This window comes from Chrysemys picta, chromosome 11, assembly GCF_011386835.1.
Source record: "Chrysemys picta bellii isolate R12L10 chromosome 11, ASM1138683v2, whole genome shotgun sequence".
NCBI classification, from domain to species: Eukaryota; Metazoa; Chordata; order Testudines; family Emydidae; genus Chrysemys; species Chrysemys picta.
The window spans coordinates 44,855,268-44,876,633 of NC_088801.1; the positions used below are offsets into that span (position 1 = coordinate 44,855,268).

The following is a 21,366-nucleotide window of genomic DNA, read 5'->3' on the forward strand; positions in this document are numbered from 1 at the left end:
CTTATGTGCTTTTAAATACTTAAACAAGCATTTGGAGGGTAAGGTAAGTGATGGGAGAGAAGGAACACAAAAGCTTGTCTATTAGCAACTGTTGCCACAAACTTTCCTTTAAGATGAGTAACATATAAAAATAATCCTAAATCCAATTTTTAAAATAAATACATACAAAACTACCCACTGCAGTAGATCTACTCAACATCCATTTCTCTATCAAATTTTGTGTAGACAGAGGTTAAAGGAACTTTCGACTGCTATAGACAAATTTCACCCAGAGCTTAATTTCCTAAACATCTTAGTAAACAGTTCTAAAAAGAAATCAAACAAAAAGTACAGGGGGAAAAAAATCTATACAATACCAGACTCTGGGAAGCAGTCGAATGCAGCATTCTTACTTTCACCTTATGCAGAAGGTATGCTCCCAAAGTCACACACCTATGCCATCTTTTTATATCCTCTCTGTTTACAAGTACTGTGTCCATCCTCTGAAACTAGATTTAAACTAATCAGCTTTCTATCTCGTTTTTCTGGTATTTTGGTGTATCCCTTATTTTTTAGTTCTGAACACATGCATTCCAGGTATCAAGAATCATGAAGGCAACTCCTAGGTCTAATAGCGCAGAACTATTATATATCTTGTCCTTTTCTTTTGGGACATTCCAGTACTGGCCTGTGAGAATAAATCCCTTTCTGTTGGTATGGTAAAGCACTCATCTGTCCTGATCTTGACAGCTTCCCTATTTGCTCTAGCCAAAACTTACTTTAGTGAATGCAATTGGTTACGGAATACTTAGCATAAGTAAGCAGGGTTATATAAAAAGTACAGGCCAATTTAGGATATGTAACTGCTACTATATCACTATTATGTGCTTAATACATACTGGACTGGTTAGGACTGTTACTCAATGAAGGGGGGAAAACAATAACAGAAAATGTGGAAATGGCAGAGGTGCTTAATGACTTTTTTCTTTCGGTTTTTACCAAGAAGGTTGGTGGTGATTGGACGTCTAACACAGTGAATGCCAGTGAAAATGAGGTAGGATCAGAAGAGGCTAAAATAGGGAAAGAAGAAGTTAAAAATTACTTAGACAAATTAGATGTCTTCAAATCACCAGGCCTGATTAAATACATCCTAGAATACTCAAGGAGCAGACTGAGGAGATATCCGAGCCATTGGCAATTATCTTTGAGAAGTCATGAACGACAGGAGAGATTCCAGAAGACTGGAAAAGGGTAAATATAGTGCCCATCCTATAAAAAGGGAAATAAGGACAACCCAGGGAATTACAGACCAATCAGCTTAACTTCTGTACCCGAAAGATAATGGAGCAAATAATTAAGCAATCAATTTGCAAACATCTGAAGATAAGGTGATAAGTAACAATCAGCATGAATTTGTCAAGAACAAATTGTGTCAAACCAACCTGACAGCTTTCTCTGACAGGGTAACAAGCCTTGTGGATGGTGGGGAAGCGGTAGACATGGTATACCTTGACTTTAGTAAAGTTTTTGATACTGTCTCGCATGACCTTCCCATAAACAAACTAGGGAAATGCAACCTAGATGGAGCTACTATAAGGTGGGTGCAAAACTGGTTGGAAAACCATTCCCAGAGAGTAGTTATCAGTGGCTCAGTGTCATGCTAGAAGGACATAATGAGTGGGGTCCCACAGGGATCAGGTCTGGATCCGCTTCTGTTCAATATCTTCATCAATGATTTAGATAATGGCATAGAGAGTACACTTATAAAGTTTGTGGACAATATCGAGCTGGGAAGGGTTGTAAGTGCTTTGGAGTATAGGATTAAAATTCAAAATGATCTGGACAAACTGGAGAAATGGTCTGAAGTAAATAGGATGAAATTCAATAAGGACAAATGCAAAGTACTCCATTTAGGAAGGATCAATCAGTTGCACACATACAAAATGGGAAATGACTGCCTAGGAAGGAGTACTATGGAAAGGGATCTGGGGGTCATAGTGGACCACGAGCTAAATATGAGTCAACAGTGTAAAACTGTGGCAAAAAAAGCGAACATCATTCTGGGATGTATTAGCAGGAGTGTTGTAAGCAAGACACGAGACTTAATTCTTCTGCTCTACACTTCACTGATTAGGCTTCAACTGGAGTACTGTGTCCAGTTCTGGGCACCACATTTCAGGGAAGATGTGGACAAATTGGAGAGAGTCCAAAGCATCGAAAATGATTAAAGGTCTAGAAAACATGACCTATGAGGGAAGATTGAAAAAATTGGGTTTGTTTAGTCTGGAAAAAAGAAGACAGAGGGGACATGATAATAGTTTTCCAGTATGTAAAAGGTTGTTACAAGGAGGAGGGAGAAAAATTGTTTTCCTTAACCTCTGAGGACAGGACAAGAAGCAATGGGCTTAAATTGCAGCAAGAGAGGTTAAAGTTGGACATTCGGAAAAACTTCTGAACTGTCAGAGTGGTTAAGCACTGAAATAAATTGCCCAGGGAGGTTGTGGAATCTCCATCATTGGAGATTTTTAAGAGCAGGTTAGACAAACACTTGTCAGGAATGGTCAAGAATCTAGATCGGGGTCGACAACGTTTGGCACGCGGCTCGTCAGGGTAAGCACCCGAGCGGGCCGGGCCAGTTTATTTACCTGCTGACGCAGCAGGTTCAGCCGATCGCGGCCCCCACTCGCCGCGGTTCGCCGTCCCGGGCCAATGGGGGAGGCGGGAAGCCACGGTCAGCATACCCCTCGGCCCGCACCGCCTCCCACCGCCCCCATTGGCCCAGGACGGTGAACTGCGGCGAGTGGGGGCTGCAATCAGCCGAACCTGCCGCGTCAGCAGGTAAATAAACTGGCCCGGCCGGCTAGGGTGCTTACCCTAGCGAGCCGCGTGCTGAACGTTGCCGACCCCTGATCTAGATAATACTTTAGTCATCCCATGAGTGCAGGGGACTGAACTTGCTGACCTCTCAAGGTCCCTTCCAGTCCTATGATATATGTATAGTGTAGATAATACAAATTGATATTGTGATACGCACACACCCATGCATATATTAGTCAACAATATCCGCACAAGATAATTAGAGTCAGAACAGGAAATATTCAGTAATGAAATACCCAATAATGAACAAGCATCTTTTCCCTGATTGTAGAGCATTACATTGACAGCAGCAATGAACCTTATTCAAGCCCTCATTCTACAAGACCAATAAAAGAAATAGATTTACTTTTCTATCCAGCATAAATGGTAAATGAATAACTGTGCAAGAATCCTTATGAATTATGATGAGAATGCATCCCAGGGCCAATGTCATTACTTTTCTTCTAAATTCGGAGTGGATTCACCCCCACCCCCACTCCCCTTTTTTGGAGGGCCTAAACTCTGCAGAAGTTGCAACTACACTGGAATGTCTTCAGAGCCAGGATTTTAGTGTGTGAGATAGACTGGAAACCCAGAAAGCACAGCATCTGACTGCATGGAATAGCTGTTCATTTTCAGATGCTGGAATGGGTAATACCCTAAATCAGTCACACAAGGGTTTATAGCTAAAATAAGATCAAAAGGCAACATTACTGTAGTGAGGGAATAAGGCCTGAACATATTGGCTGAATCTAGAGAGAAAATCTGAATAAATTTGAAAAGAACCACTGGATTGAACAGAGAGAAACGTGACAGGGGAGCAGGGAAGGGGAGGGGAGAGAGCTAGAGATCACAAGAATGTAACAAAGTATATGATAAAATGTTTAATGTGTTTCTCTGGTTCCTGAATTCAGACTGAGTAATTACAGCCAGTTGAATTCTGAAATTGTACGATGAAAAATGTCCCCATTTTCCAAACCAGCTCTCTGAGTAACATATGCATTATCCTCAGAGATGGGTGAAGGTATTATTGGCCTATGCCTAGTGCCCTAGTTCCTGGGGTCATATGGAGTCCAACAAAATCTCACATTTTGTTTTTGTTTTTAAGATTGTAGCCCGCATGGGTGCCAAGAAAAGCTTGAAAATGTGAGCTGAGTGTAATGCACGCAATGACATCTGCCTGGATCTGCAGACAGGTCAGTACTGGGACCCCCTGCTGTAATCCCTGCCTCCTAGGAATAGAGGGAAGGCAGGCCCTGCTGCCATACCTACAGAGAGAAGGGGGTAGCTTGCTACTGTGACACCAAGAGGAGAGAGGGAATGTCCTAGGTTGCAGAAGCAGAACCCCAGGGGGTTGCTCTATTTTGGTGTAGATCGATGTGACAGTTCTCAGGATATGCAGGACAGAGTCATCATCTTACCCCCTGCCTCTAGCAAGAGGGAATCTTGCCTGTGGTGGCTAGGTATTAGCTCCCTAATACCATCAGCCCTTCAGCCACTTAAGCCCTCTTCAGCACTGTCTTTGCCTTGCAAGTCAACAAGAAGTGTACACCAGTCCCCAAGTCCCCTTGAACTGCTCCCCTGTGATATCCAGCCCGACACATTGTACTCACAGAAATCCCAGATCCTCTGCTCCCGAAGAAGCAGTGTACCCCAGTTTATCAGATTAGCCTTAAATCATCACTCTTCCGAGCACTTACAATAAAACAAAAAGATTTATTTAACAAAGAATAAAGGTTCCACCACAAACAAAAGTGGTTACAGTACAAAACAAAATCACAAAAGGTGAACTAGGACCTACAATTAACATTACTTTTCTATCTAATAAAATAGGTTTTCCCACAAAGTTCAATCTATTGTAGTGCTGACTGGCTTCCCAGGATCCAGTCTTTCACAAAGCACACCTGCTCAACAAGATGTCTCCTCAGTGAATTGATCCAGTGTCTTTCTCCACCCTATGACATACTGAATTAGTCTTTTCATCTCTATTCACAGATGGGGCAATACACTGTTCTAATGTTCCTTTTTACCTCCAAGTGGTTTTGATGTTTATAGTTTATCTTTGGTGTTTTCCCCACAGACTTTTCCATGTTGTTGCAGCTGGTGACAACTGAGCAATATATTACATAATCGGCTGGGCGAAGAGGACTGACAACTCCCTCCCACTGGAATGGACTTTCACCCAATAATGATTCACTGGTGATTCACTTTCACTCCAAGACCGTAAGGGCATAATTTTTAATAGTTACCATATTCCTTAAATATTACCCATACACACCTCACGATTATGAGTATTGATAAGCTAAGCTATGAGCTTTCAGTAGAGACCTTACATGCTACTCTTCATGGATAAGTACCATGAAAACAATGTAGTGAGTTTGTCAGGCCTGAGAGAGAAATTCCTTGTAAAGAATGCTGAACCTTTTCCAGAGTTGGCAGCAATGGTGCCTATGCATCACAGGAGGTTGCTGCATTTCCTTAACCTGGCTTTGATTGTACTGTGGCTTCACACATACAAACACACATACCCCTTCTTCAGTATGCATGTGTAGCTAGCGATTTAGGGATGTGAAAGAAGAGACGGGAGGGCTGGTGACTTGATTACTAGACAGAATCAATGGCCATTGTTCCCTTAGCGTGAGGGTGAGGAAGCAGAAGGGTCCTGGGACAGAGCTGATGCAGTAGCTGTGGAGTAGCCCTAGGGGAGAAGGTAAATTTGATTACTGATGCTTAGCAAAGGGGACAAGATTTAGCCCTAAGAATAAAGACAACTGTCATGGGGCAGGGAAATATTAGACCCTCTCTTTGCAGCTCTGTCACCTAGATTATTGTGCTGAACAATAGGCACTTCATTACCAGAAAAACACTGACAAATTGGAGAGTGATCAAAGAAAAGCAACAAATGCTTAGTGTTGAAAGGTCTGATTTATGAGGAAAGATTAAGAGTTAAATATGTATACCCTGGCTATGTGATGACTAAGTGGGGACATGATAACAGTCTACAAATATCTGACGGGTATGAACACCAATGGAGAGAATTATGTAGTATAATGGAAGTGGGAGTGTGTGAAGAACTAGGAGTAACAAGATGTGTTTTAAAAAGGAAATATTTAGAGTGAATATCAAGCAAAACAATTTGACTGAGATTATTTTTATTATATATTTATGGTAGCATCCGCTGGAGATTAATCCTTAGGCTCTTTGAATCCTCACAAAAGAGAGGTGGTGGGAGCCCCATTGACTGGCACATTTGTATCTAGACCGAACAATAGAAGCAGTAAATATACTGGGAGCATATAGGGAGCAATCCTGCACTGGTAGCAAGAGGGACTAGATGACCAGAAGTGGGTACTCTGATAACAGTAGTTAAAGGAAAACTGCAAAAGTTTTGTTTTTTGGGGTTTTTTTTTTTTTTTTGCTGCTGCTGCTGCTATGATGTATAAAGATGGACTCACCCTATGTGTGTTTGACTGGTATGACTTTCATAGAGAGTGCTTTTATTCCAACTTTTGGTCAGGAGTTTCAGAAAAACTGTGTTTGAGAAAAAAAACCAAAGTTTTAAGCAGTGCAACTGTCAACTAAGAACATTGAGAGCTGCAATTAAAGTTTCAGTGTATTGGGACATCAGTACCGCCCTAGTTCTTCGGTACTCCAGAGGTTCATCCCACAGAAACCAGGATATCAAAACCTGATCATTCTAAAATAAGACAAGCTAGAAAATATTTTTTTTTAGAAACAAATAAAATCTTCAAAGCAATACAGTGCTCAAGACCAGTTATTTTTGGCTTTGAAATTCACACTTTATTTGATCATGGTATTTGCATTATTCCCTATTCTATACTATACTAAACTGTGTGCTAAATTCTAAATCTGACAGTGGCAATATTTTCAAATATAGCTGGTATTTGGCTTTAACTGCTAGTTTTTTACTTTTAAATAAAGGTTAGGGTGAAATGCTGGCAACACAGCTGTTAGTCACAGTTCTATTACATATGCCTACTGTAATAGGTTTACTAATAGAATGCAACATGCTGTGAGCTGAATCAATGAAAACAGAAAGGCAGCTTTCATTTGGTCACAACAGGACATTTACATGGAGCAATTAAAAAAATATCCACAAAGAAGAATTTATACTCACCTCTTCCAGTGTGAATACAGAACTTTCAAACACTTTTATTTAAGATGTTCTAAGACATACTGATTAAAGTAGATTATACCATAAAATTGTACACTTTTCCTGGCAATGCTTTTAGCTTAGTCTACTGAGTCAATCAAAATCCATATTAATTACAGTCAGATTATTTCTACAATAAACCCACCAAGAACTTGGGGGGGGGGGGGGGAAAACGGTAAATGAAAAGTTGGAGGCAGGCAAAAATAAGCTCACAGTCACGGGCACTATAGAATTTAGTGCCCTTTCTGTGTGTCAAGCTGTAGTGGAAGGTCAATCTTCTAAGGCAGGATTTATTGAGTTATAATCAGCCATTCATTATGGTCCACTAAGATGAATAATATACTTCATGTTTAATGTAGGGGTCAGCAGTTGTTTGTGATACTTGCAGAGTGCATGACAGACAGCTAAATTGAAACTTTAATTGCCAAATATATGGACCTAATTGTTTAATGATGTAAAGTTAATAATTATGATTTTAATAAGACCTCCTCTGGGTTAAATTGCATTGATTTAATAGAAAATGTTTACACAGAAAAAAATCAAATAGTATGTAAGTTGTTACAACAACTATTTAGGCATTTTAGGGTGCCTGTTAATGTAATATTCAGGTTGTCCATGTCTAATACCAGTAACAGTTCACACATTTTAGAGAGACACTTTCCAGAGTAGAACGACTTTCAGAAAGATTCTACAAAGACAGAACAGGATGAAATTGGAAATGGGATATAAAACCTTTCACCTCTAGGGCACTGGTTGGAATCCAGTATAATTGGTAATGATTTAAAGCTCTTTTACACATTGGTGGCCTTTGTAAAATGATCTGGTGGTCTCAGCCTAGTTCATAGTACACAGGTGTCCACATCACAAAATCACTGTCACATTTGGCACTAACAAATACCTAGGTTGGCAGTCTCAGCAGAGAAGCCAGGGATTGAATGGATATGCAGAATGAACCATCTTTTCTCTTCTCCATGAGCAATGCCTGTAGTTCAAAGTTAAGGGACAATGACAAGTCAGTTGAGAGAAGCTCCTACTGCTAGTGTTGTAGCCATTCTCTAAATAAAAAGAGGCCTCCAGACTCCAAGGCTTTTGGTCTCACACTTATCAGAACAAAATTATTTATAGAAGTTTAGTGAAGCCCCCTCTCCCCTTCAAGTTACACTGGTGACTTATCAATATCAGAACCAGTTTGCCTAAGTTTATCTGGTTCCCATGTAGGTTACTCCCACGGATGTCTGTCCCTTTCCTTCTACTTCATTACCATGTGAACCGCTAGAATTTTCCAGACTGTCAGCCAAATGGATGAGTAGGTAAAAACCCTGTGTGGATGTACTGTACCATTCAGCCCCCAAAGGTTTAAACTAAAAATAACAGAAGCCTCATGAATTCTGGATTTTCTTGTCACTGCCCCTTTGGTACCAGCCCGAAAGGAGTTTATATCTAATCCTAGTCGTTTCCTAGTAATGCCCTACTGGACATGTGATGAGGTGTCAGGAACGTGGAAGATTATATTGGCTCTGTCATGCCAGCTGGACTGGAACCATACACCAGCATGGTTTGGTATGGGAGGAGTTTACAAAAATGAGCAAAGAATGAAAGCGCACTCCCTCTCTCTCATACACAATTTTCTAGGAACCTATTGCTACTGTAAGTGAAGTCACTGGTCATTAACACCTCTCCTTTACCTTGACATAAAGCAGGTTAGAATCCTGACCTGACATATGTCCCCTGGTAAACACATTGCCCTTGTGGTGACTGAGGAGCTGCCACCTAAGTAGTTAGTTGCAAGAGAGGGGAGAAAGTTTCAGAGTAGAGGACTTCTAGTGATGCATATCCTAACAGCCTGTCTCTGAAACCCGAAGCAGATATGCTAATTGCAGCAGAGACTGTAAGCAGTCTCTAAAGCACACTGGTCCCAAACTATTTAGAATTTTATAGGTCAAAATCAACACTTAAAATTCAAGAAAATGATCAACAACTTCCAAATACAGAGCACTGGTGTAATATACTATTTAGGAAAAGCACTGTTTAATAAACAGGCAGCAACTTTTGGAGTCCAAATTAGGGTGACACCTCTCCCGGAATTGGGCAGAACAATCTCGAAATGCAGAGTTCAAGTCCCAGTCCTAGACTGAGAAACTCTGGCACAAGCATTTGTCTCGGATTCCCTGCTGCACCGCTTTGCACATGCCCAAGGCTCAGGGGCAGCACCGGCCTCTTCCGGAGGCAGGGGCTGAGGTGGGCCTTAGTCTCCCCGCCCCCCTTGTCAAGAGGCCCTGCCCTCTGCTCTTCCTCTTCCCCCGTCCCCAAGGCCCTGCCCCAGGGCCAGGAGCCGGCGTCAGGCAGTAGTAAGAGCTGCCCAGGGAGCTCGGGCCATTGTGGGAAGGCCCAGACCCTCCACCTGCCATGGGCAGCATGCCCCAGAGGGTGGGGACATGGGCTGGGGGCTGCTCTCGAGCCCCCCAGCCCTGGGCAGGTGGTGGGTCTGGAACTCCCTACAGCAGTTCAGGCTCCCTTGGCAGCTCTTACCACTGCCCACCTTAGGCTTCTGGCCTTGGGGGGGGTGGGGAGTTGAGGTGGGCAGGGCTCCTGCATGTGTCCTGCTTTTGCCTTTTGAAAAGGTGGTCACCCTAGTTCAAGTTAAGTTCCCAAAGGGTGTCAAAGTGTTGTCCCACACAGAGTACATTGCAGCAGCCTAATCCTATATTAAAAGGTAGCATTTCTGCCGCAGCACATGCCATCTCTGAATTCTAATTTGCAAAACTGGCAACTGGATTTTGCAAATGTTGGACACAAATGATCAAACTCAATTATACAAATTTTCTTTCACTAGTCCTTCTATCACTGTTTTTGGTTAGGAATTTTTGTTCCAATTTGCCTGCACCTCAATTACATAAAACCTGCTCCTAATTCCAAAACTTTCTGGTTTAGCAAGAAACTTTCACCATGAAAGGGCTCTTGTCTCATCGTAGGTTTCCACTGCTAGCCCAATGGCATTCACTGTCCGATCTTCTCAACGCTGTGTCCCAGAGCATTTGAATGGTTTGTAGCTCTAGTTGTCAAGAAAGCATCCTAACTTCTGGAACCAATGGGTTACGGTCAAAAGCTCATTGTAAAGTCACATTTTAAAAGGAAAAGTTTTTCTTTCTTTTTAAATGCTTTTTTCAAAACAACATTCCACCTCCACATAAAGCTTTTACAGTTTCTATTCTCCTTCTTTAGGAGCTGACCCTACTTTCCTGAGTGTGGCCCTGCTTTCTATCACATTAGAAAACTGAGAGGGTAGCTGAAGATCTATTCTAGTGGTCTCATATAAGCTGTGCACATTTCATTTTTGTGTGTAATCTGTTCTATTACAGAAGCTGAACGGCAGCTTCCTGTTGAATAGAAAAAACAGTGCATCATAGATAATTTATAAAAACTGCCAATTGCATCAACCTTCTCCTGTGGCATGTATTCTACTTAAGAAATGTCACATATGATACCTCAGTGATAGGTGCAATGACTATTATTGTCTGTAAGTGACCCTGTCCTGGCATCCATTTCGTTGCTATCAACAATCACTTGAACATTTAAGATTTTTTAGCTGACAGCATCAGCGGTTATTCTTTTGTTGTTAGACACTTGCTGTTGTCATGGAGACAAAAGAACAGCTGAATAGTGATTTTCCTTCATGAGAAATGCTTCTTCCGTAGTAGGAGATGCTAGTCACTGTGTTAACACACAGTCCGGATTGATCTGAAATTATAATATATTGAATTCTTGAAACAAAGCTTCACTTCACTTCTTTAATATTGGCTTGTGATTCCTCATATTGGCCATTCTGACACTGACCGTAAAATAGTGAGGGCTAAATTGTGCCCTGTCCCTTTGCAAATTTAAAGGATGTGGGAGGACAGCCTTTCCCTTCCTTGTGCAATAACAGTCCCTGCACTCAGGGGAGCACAGGTTATCTTCCCTCCTACTGCCTGCAGGGTACAAATGTCCTCAAACGAGGAACAGAGGCGGCAGGTCCATGGCTCCATCCTTCCAACAAATACAGAGTGCTGACCAATCAGAAAGAAGGGAGCATGCTGAATCAGCCAAAGGAATGATACAAATTGCACTTTTCCCCTCTTCAGGTAAGAGCCAGTGGAGACACTGTCCCTCTCTAAGCTCCCATTAGGGCAGTGCAGCTCCACACTGTCTTCAACACAAGCCTTTCTACAAAGTACATGATCTACTCACTAAGGGCTCAGTCCTCAGCTCCCATTACAATCCGTTCACTCCTATGCTCAAAGTTATGCACATGCATGTCCCTTGCAGCCAATGGGAATGAAGGCATTCACAGTTTTCAGGAAGTTCAGCACCTTGTAGCTTCAAGTCCAAAATGCGTAGAGCTGCCCCCCTCACCCCAAATAAGTCCTGAATGAACACAAACGTGAAACCGCTGAGGCCACCTCAAATAGTTGTATGAACAGGCTGATAAATGGGGCACACTTTAATAGAACATAGGGCCTTTTTCCAGCTTTAGCCTATATTGCTGGTTAATGTTAGAAGTCTAATGGAACAGGATTATTAATATTTGTATTGTGCTAGCACTTAGAGGCCCTGATTAGGGATCAGGACCCTATTGTGCTAAATGCTGTGCATGCACACAATGAAATGGGCTATGAACAGTGTATTACCAGCAGTTACAAGTTACCACACAGGTCCTTCTAAGCAAGCACACTAATTCTTAAGGTAAAAGCATTGCAGAAAAAATATAATAAAAAAAATCAATAAACAGATTTAAACATACACTAAACAATCAGTCTTATGGGGCTCTGGTAGGCTAAAGTCTTTCCAAACCTGATGCAAAAGTAGCCCCCCCCCACCCCCCCCCCCACCTTTAGGACAGAAGGTACTGTCCATTTGCTGGACCTGAATAGTTTAAAATCAACCTTTTTATATTAAAAGTTCTCTCGTTTTCTGTTGGTCTCTGGAATACTCAGTCTCAACCAGTATATGCAAATCTCTCTGGGGTGGTACCTCTCTGGAGGGATTTACAACCTATGTGATTTACCTTAATCACCCCACACTTTTTTGGTTCCTGGAGGAGCTGTGATACCCTCCCCACTGGAGCTGCATACAGTTCCCAGTGATACATAAACCATTCATAAACTTAGTACAATATGGTCCTCAAAGACTGGTCCAATTTTTGTGTCATTCTTATGTTATATGCTGGGATTATTAGCACATAGCTGATGTCATACAACACCCCATTCTGTAATGTCAGACTGCTATGGTGATAATAATAAAAGCTAGGCATATCTTTGAGAGAGGAAAACTTCAGTAGTAAATCACAGAATTCATAAGACTAGAAGGGAACTTGAGAGGTCTTTAGTCCAGTCCCCTGCACTCAAGGCAGGACTAAATATTACCTGCCAGGGATGGTCTAGATGTTTGTCTAACTTGCTCTTAAAAAACTCCAATGATGAAAATTCCACAACCTCCCTAGGCAATTTATTCCAGTGCTTAACCACGCTGACAGTTAAAGTTTTTCCTAACGTGCAACCTAAACCACCCTTGCTGCAATTTAAGCCCATTGCTTCTTGTCCTATCCTCAGAGTTTAAAGAGAACAAATTGTTCTCCCTCCTCCTTGTAATCACCTTTTATGTACTTGAAAACTGTTAGGTCCCCTCTCAGTCTTCTCTTCTCCAGACTAAACAAACCCAATTTTTTCCAATCTTCCCTCACAGGTTATGTTTTTTAGACCTTTAATCATTTTTGTTGCTCTCCTCTGGACTTTCTCCAATTTGTCCACATCTTTCCTGAAATGTGGCACCCAGAACTGGACACAATACTCCAGTTGAGGCCTAATCAACGCGGAGGAGAGCAGAAGAATTACTTCTCGTGTTTTGCTTAAAACACTCCTGCTAATATATCCCAGAATGTTTGCCTTTTTCTTTTTTTTTTTTTTGCGCAATATTGTTCCACTGTTGACTCTCATTTAGCTTGTGATCCACTATGACCTGTAGATCGCTTTCCACGGTACTCCTTCCTAGGCAGTCATTTCCTATTTTGTATGTGTGCAACTGATTGTTCCTTCCCAAGTGGAGTACTTTGCATTTGTCCTTATTGAATTTCATCTTCTTTGCTTCAGATCATTTCTCCAGATTGTCCAGATCATTTTAAATTTTAAACCTATTCTCCAAAGCACTTGCCACCCCTCCCAGCTTGGTATCATCCACAAACTTTATAAGTGTGCTCTCTGTGCCATTGTCTAAATAATTGATGAAGACAATGAACAGAACCGGATCCAGAACTGATGCCTGTGGGACCCCACTTGATATGCCCTTCCAGTTTGACTGTGAGCTACTGATAACCGTTTTCCAACCAGTTATGCACCATCTTATAGTAGCTCCATTTAAGTTGTATTTCCCTAGTTTATGAGAAGGTCAGGCCTTCAGTATCATTTCAGTATAAGTAATCTTAATATTATTGGTGGTTTAGCCACTTTGCTGCCAAACAGTACAGGTGTGTAACAGAGTCCACTCACCACTATACACCCCCCTTTGTGGCCAGACATGGCACAGCAGCTCCTCACTGGGCTAGTGCCCCCTGTTGACAGTCGCTCCATCACCATGATGATTTCTGTTAGGTAACTCGGTCCCCTGGCCAGGTCAGTCTTTAGTCCATCCTTCTAGGGTTACACTTGTCCAAACTATAGTTCAAAACTGTCCAACAGAAACAAAAAGCTTCCATCCTCTCTGGGGCTCTTCTTCAGCCAGGTCACATTCAGTCTGCAGCCCACTTGCTCGGCTTAACTACCCTCATGAAAGGCACGTATGTCCCTTCTTAGGGACTGTAGGGGTAGCAGCCACACCCACGACTCTGTGTTCCAGCCCAGGCCCTGTACTGCACAACTAGGTCAAATCCTCTACCTGTATTGCAGTTTTTCCTGGGCCACTTCCTACCTCACCTCTTCTCTTCCTTTCTGGGTCTCCCAATGTCTTCCCTAGTTATTTAGAGTCTCTCTCAGGCCTCCCTTCGTGGACAACTTTCATCCTTGCTCATTTAGGGTCCTGTAAGAACCTTCTTGCTCCCTGCAGTCTCTTTCCCTCCAGCCTTTCCCCAGCTGGGCCCCCTCAGCACTTCAGCCTGTACAAGTTGCAAGAAAACAGCCTGGGTCTGCTGTCATCACACCAGGTACCGCAATATCTCCTCCATCTTGCTTTCTGCTGCTGCACTATTATCACTTCCCTCCTTGACGGGAAGAGGGTTCAGTTGTCCTGCCGACTACCTCAGTGTAACAGGGTTGGCCAGCACCCAAGCACCCTTTCATGGGCAGGGGTGCCTCTACAGTGCTCCAACACTATTGTCTAATTCATCGAGTTCCTTAAACTCAAGACAATCCAAAAGATAATAAAACATTTCCCCACCTGGAGTCCAATTTATTCAGACTTCGAGTAAACGCTGACCCACCAGGCCCCAACCCCAGTTCATTTTCATCTCCTCTTAGTTGGGGGGGTCCCAGCCCTCTTTCGCAGAGCTAGGAACAGTTTAACATCTCATCAAGAACCAAATCCTACTCCTTCTGCTGCTTTTTCAAGCCAGCTACTGCTCCTCAGGCTTCTGTTTGCTGAGTATCCCCCTCCTTACCTGCTGACCTTTATAGGGAATTTTCTGGTTCCACTTAGGTGGGATTCATCCTGTAATCCAGGCTGTTTTAGCTCCAGGCCCTAGGGCAAGCCACCCTGTTACACAGTACATCCAGATAGGATGCACCCACTATGCTTCTAAAGCACTGCAGATACTTCTCAGCAGAATGCATTCACTGGATGTTGCAGGTATTCTCAGGAGGAACACACCTGTTGTTCCCCTGAATACTGCAGCATTACCATGCATCTGCTCTGCTGCAGACTGGTACAGGTACATCTCTGAAGAATGCACCTGCTGTACAGCTGAATGGTCTTGGTGCATCTTGACATACTCTTTGGTAGTGAAATGCTAATGATGAGATCAGCACACCAGGTGCAGGATAAAGGCCAGCAGCAAAAGGCTGTCAAAACTAATTCTCATGGATTTACTCAGGTGTCTTCATATTGACACAGTACCTGCTTCTGTGTAATGTGTGTGTTTAATGGAACGGATCGTCTTGATGTAAGTCTAATAGACTTTGCTCCTTTATTATTTCAAGTGACAGCCCTGAAACAAACCCTCAAACACTTATCTCTACAGTACCACCAACTGGCCCCAATAAATCAATGGTTGGAAAATACAGAGATTCCTTTGGCCTGCTTCACTTAGTTCATGGTTTTTAACTGAATAATATGAAGTGTTTGAACTGATGATACCATACACACATGTAGAAGTTAAATATTAATGAACAGAACCCTCAGAATATTAACAGAAAAAGTCTGTCTGGTTCAGAGCTTTTCATAGTCTGCTTCTCATGTTTGAAGTCTTCTGTCGCCATAGCTGGAGATTATATACCTATATTTTATTTTAAAAACACACAATGCCTATGGTTTCATACATTTGCTGTTCCATGCAGAGGTATTTCTGTGTAGAAACAACTTTTTAAAAGAATGTCTTTTTGTTATTATGAACAAGTCCTTTCCCATTTCTTTCTTTACTTCTTTGAGTCGGTGGGAATGGCAGGGGAAAAAAGGTGACTTCCTTAAGGGGCAGTGGAGAATTGAATCTCATTTTGAATTGTGCTATTAAAATACTTTAATTACAGCATTTCCGAAACATACACCTGTAGTTCTGCTGCTGAGGCATGAGGTACAGGATGCAGACGACAGAAACAGCAAAATCAAGATAGGGAAGAGGAAAAAAAGAGTAACTTGACCAAAAGAACAAAGATCCTATTCCAAATGAGCTCCCTAAGTACTTCTATTACTCCAATCACCATTCCTCCTAAGCAGGTCCTATTTTGGACCTATCCAACTAAGGAAAGCCTTTTTGGAGGTTTGCAGCCTATTCATTCTCCCCAGAAGATAATCAGCAGAAGAGAAAGCCAACTCTGTAAAGAGACGGGGAGTGCTGCACAGACACAGTACATCTTCCACATCATCCCTGAGGTCTGTATGAAGCAAATTTATGGATTAGCCCTCAAGGTTCTTTTTCCCATTCTCAAGAACAAAGATGTAGCGTCTTATCTTCTCTCTCCCCACTATCCAGCCTGAAGAAATACAAAGGGGATAGGAGGCAGGACAGCCCACCTAAACTACGTGGGGTTGAAAGAAACGAGTTCATCTGGCTCAAGGCGTCAGCTGAATTCTGCTCAGTTCCTTGGACAGTTGGGTTTAGAATGCCTCCTATCCCAGCAGAGAAGAATCACTTTCTAACCACATTTTTGAAAGCACGCACAGGTGGAGAGGAAGTAAAATGGTCCAGCACTGAGGGAGGGTTGAGATTAAATCGATATCCACAAAAGGAGTACTGGACCAACAAGGAGGTGGGGTTATTTCACAAAGGGATGACAGAGGAGAAGCAGTTGACACTGAAAAAAATCCAGATGGTACCAAAAATAAAATAGCCAACGGTTTAATTTTAGGTTGGAGATTATAATTGAAGGTCTTTCAACTGTCAGTCTAAGTGAGACCTAGAGCTGAACGAAATTCAAATAAAACAGGCCCAAATAAAAAAGATGAGTATATAAGGTATAGTGCAAATAAAGAACTAACATATAATTTGTTAGAATGGTCCAGATCAGGTTACAGAGGTGAAGAACCATGCACAGAGAGAGAATCTAGCAATTCACAGCAATATGCAGGCACAAGTGGACTTCCTTATTATCTTGGCTACGCTAGCTTAGCCAGTTGCACCTTAGTGAGTTACAAACGATCCTATTCTGTAAGTGCAGAGTACTGGAAGCTTTTCCCTTTAGAGATCTGTTAGCAAGCAGCTAGTCTGCAGTTCAGCTCTAACTATACGCTGTAGCAGCAACAGCTCTAACTCCACAACTGACTCTTCCTTAATGGCTCCCACCATTCCTCACAGGTTTGTTGCCTGTTTGAATAATCACTTCAAGTGTTAGGTAACAAGAACTCATCTATTTCCTCAGTAATCAATGTTAGGTCCTTTATTATTTTCTTTATACAGTATCCTTATTTTCTTGGTGAGCTAATTTGATCAAAAGGTTCCAGTTCTGTCTGATTTGTCTTTGTATTATGCAATATTTACAAGATATTATATGTCAGAGGCCTCAAAATATTCAGCTGTTAAACACTGAACAAAGGTTCTGTTGTAAACTCTACCTTGCTCTAAATTACTAGATTTCATCACTACCATATGGACTTCCAGCAAAACCTAAAGGATTTTCTCCTAGAAAGTTCTTTGGTTTTGTTTTATTTTTAAAGGCAAAGACAGTGGCCCAGATCTTCGTTTTAGTTGGACTGTATGCATTGCTGCGGCTCTCTAAGTATCCACTACAAATACATAATATGATTTCTGATTCTTATAACTGTCCCTCCAAAGAAGGAAAATAGATCCCTAAGTTTGTTGACACAGCCGGGGACACATGCTTACATGAATCCTAGCTATGTAAATCAAATATTAGAAGTCTCTAATATTTGTATTTTGTTTATTCTTCTAGCAGCCGAGTCTTTCCTCACCTCTTCTCCAAAAGCTGCTCATTTACTTTTAAGTCAAAGGGCTATTTAAACTCTGTAATGTAACTAATTTTTAAGTCTATTGTCATCTCTTTAAATCTAAAGTGAAACTGAGTCACTAGCATAATACACCTTTAGTTGGAATTTAACCAGATTCCTGGCTAGGAGAAAACCCTACTACTAAGAAATAAAAAGATCATATCTCTTTCACTAACTGATACCGCTATTAAGGACTGTACTTAAATGTGGACTCAAAAAGTAAAATGATACTGTTATTAATGACCCTGCTGGAGCAGTCAGCTAAAACAGTAAACAGACACCCTTCTCAGATACTAAAAATAACCCTTCTGCTTCAAGAAAAACTTTAGCACCATATAAAAGGTATTCTAAATCACCACATCTATTTACAAAGAAAAGTAAATCACTATGTTTAATAAGCTTAGATTTATTTTTAAACAAATAAACAACAACCAAATGGCAAAATGCCATCTGCACAACCTAGTAATAAAGAGTAGAATTCAGGGAGTGTAGCTCAACTGTAGAGAGAAGCAGGAACTCAAAAGTTGTTGTAAGGTAAGTTCTAGTGTTTTTTAAAAAAATGTTTTATTTCAATGTTGTCTTAGTATTTGGTTAAACTCTTAAACCCAATACTGAAAACACTTACACAGTGCATACTACTGTGAGCAGTGCTAAGATACTCTTTGCTATACCCCAGTGTAATGGGATGAAACAAAGAAAAGGATAAATTAGGATGAATATTCAGAAAAAATCCCAACAGTAAGAGCTTTTAGGCAATAGGATAGTCTCACTAGTAAAGTTGATGGAAGCGCCATGCCTTGGGACTTTTAAAACAATATTGGATAAAACACTAGACAGTTGCCTGCAGTACATTTTCCTGTATTCTGCAAGGGGATGGCCCAGATGACAGAGGTGGAAAAAGACCTTTAATCTCTATGATTGTGATATAGCTTATATTTTCCTAGAACTTCAAAAACATTTATAGAAATATCCATTATTGTTTCATTTTCTCCATAATTATAAATAATGTGAATGGATACTTCTCCTCAGCAGTCCCACTGTGCAACACAGGACTCAAGATGAAACTCCTATTTAAATGTATGGGAAAATAGGGATGTGCAAAATTATTGTGTATTTTTAAATGGTCTTAATTTAAAGCTGGTAAATGAACCAACTGCAGTTCATCCAGGGACATCCAATCTACTCTAAGTATTTTTCAGAGGTGTATTAAACAGAAGGCTATATACAGTACTACCTTAGATCAACACACAACTTCTACTGACATCCATTTCACTTCCATGGCGGATCACACACTATTAATATTAATTATAAATGCATGGAATCATAATATGCCAATCACTGTAATATTAAAGAACTTTAAATGTTTATCTCTAGGTGTTTAAGGAGTTCAGAGCCACCTTGAACAGTAATCTCTCATCCTCTAAGAAGTGCTCATCTTGGAGGTTTATATGCCCTCCACTTTTGTGTGGGTGGCTCTGAAAAGTTGATTTATTGTTCCACAATAGGAGTTCTTAATAAAAGTTTTATATTAACTATATGCTACTGTCTGAAACAGATAGATCTTGAACCAGTTTACTGAACAAAAATTGCAAATGACCCTGGAAGAATTAATGTATGCTCTTGAATCTCCTCACATGTAGAATCAGATGAACTGTGTCTTCATGAGATTTTAAACATTTTTCAGGTAAATCAGAGATCTAAATCCTAAAACCAGTACTCCAGGATCTCATATGGATTTCTGAAACATTCTGGAGAATTTGGGATTCAAAATTAATGCACAGCTTTCCATGACCCATAAAATCTAGATCTTTTTTCATTTGTGACAAATTACACTGTTGGTAAGTTTCCTCATGTTATTGTTTGAAAATACCATGGGCCTAATTCTCTTCTCACATTCATTAGTGTAAATCAGGATTAACTCTACTAACCACAGCAGGGTGAGAAGAGAATAGAGCAAATGACCAAGCTAGTCACAACACTTTTTCAGCTGAGATACACTCTCACAGGTCTAATTGATTCCTTGCATAGCAGTGCATTAGGCTACTGATACAGAAGTACTGATTTATAGTGGGAATGCTAACTGGCCCTTAACTGAAGAATCAGCAATTACTGTACTCCTGCTGAAATACATTTAAGGCTAGCTTCTTGTCTCATGGAAATCAATATAAAATTTTTAAGTGGACTTGTTCCTAATAATTAGAGTTAATGAAAATATTTAAATATTAAAGGAAATTAAATGTTCAGTATAAAGTATTGCAAATGACTCTTAAGTGTTTTAAATAGATCTTGCATAAATTATAGTAATACTAGTAAAAAGTTGTTGGCTAGGCTACCTTTTCTCTAACTCCTTGGTCCCCCACCAAGCTGATGTTTGCCCTGTCTACTCCATGAAAACCACCCTAACCCAGGATACAAAGGCTCATTTCCTAGCTCAATCCAAGGAGTAATTCTCTCTTCTTGCCCATCATGATCTCTCTACTGTCAAACACTGGTGATCATTCTCCTGTCTTTCGCTTGCTCAATACTTCTAGTTTTCATGGTTTGATGGTCTCATGACCAGGTTTCTCCTCCTATCTTTACTAGTGTCTCATTCTCTTTTCTCCCATTATTTGTTGGCATGGGGAACCTATGTACAGTTTATAAATTCTGTTGGATACTGGGGACTCTCCATGTGTATCACTGTCACCGTCAGACTGCAAACTTCATTTTGAATGAGGATCTTGTTTGTCTTTTCAGCTATCTTTTGCCTCCATATTGAGCTACAACCCAAAACGTGGTGACAGGAGAAATTCCTTGCATGGCTAACAAAGTAGGTTGTTAAAGTTTAATGATCATCCATTCAAATGGAAGCCCCCTTGGACAAAGAGTTGGTTGCCACCTAGAGGAAACCACTTTTTCCAGTTTGAACTCAAGGGAGGTGGTAACTAAGTAAAGGATCACATGGTGGGGGAAGCGGATCACTTGATGAAGCTGATCCCCTTTGTCATCTGCCAAAAGGGCCTGGATGTTATAAGAGAAAGGGGCTCTCGCAGGACACTTTTAAAAGGAAGCTTAAGAAAGAGTCAGAAGGGCACTGACTGTACGGATCAGAGAGAGACTATGATCCAGAGGAGAAGCCATAGACAGGAGGGGGGATCCTGGACACCCTAAAGGACTCTTATCTAAACCCAAAGAACTCTCCAGAATAGTGAAGCTGAAGTAGGAAAATGCATATGGCTGTTATTGTTTTTTTCTAGTTCTGTATATTTCTTGCGCTAGCTAAAGAAAAGTGACTGGTTTTGGAACATGTCCCTGAAGAAGCAAACTGTAAACCAGAGCATCCACAAGGTGGAACTCTGGAAAAAAGAGTGTGCTCAAGCAACTGGGCTGTCTATGTGGGATCAGCACTGATCCCAGGGGCCTAGATCAGCGGGACTGAGAGTCCCAATTCCATGAAGGGGTAAGAGACAGAGACCCTGTGCCCAGGAAGTGCCAGAGAGGCCAAGGAAAGAGTCAGTGCTGAAGCCTACTCTGACTCAGGCAGTCTACACTATAAACTTAAGCTATGCCAACTTCCAGCCACTGCAGAAATTACTGCAGTGGTTCACGTCCACACAGCCCTCCTTCTGTCGATGGTGCGTGTTCTCCCTAGGAGCGCTTCCACCAACTTAAGTAGGGCCATTTGGGGGGCTGAGAGCCTGAGCTCTCAGCTCAATGCAGCTTTCCACCAGGACCTGGGCAGACCTCCTGGATCC

General features: G+C 41.3%; 1 protein-coding gene and 1 long non-coding RNA gene across 8 annotated transcripts in view; one reads left to right on the top strand and one right to left on the bottom strand.

Moving 5' to 3' along the window:
- ZNF385B (zinc finger protein 385B) overlaps window positions 1–21,366 on the bottom strand; it is a 296,303-nt gene that overhangs the window by 129,483 nt on the left and 145,454 nt on the right. The gene's annotated exons all lie outside the window — the stretch shown is intronic.
- Window positions 18,105–21,366, top strand: part of LOC135974140 (uncharacterized) — a 28,255-nt gene continuing 24,993 nt past the window's right edge. Inside the window, exon 1 of the long non-coding RNA XR_010591333.1 lies at window positions 18,105–18,166. This is a non-coding gene — a long non-coding RNA (uncharacterized LOC135974140). The remainder of the gene's footprint in view (window positions 18,167–21,366) is intronic.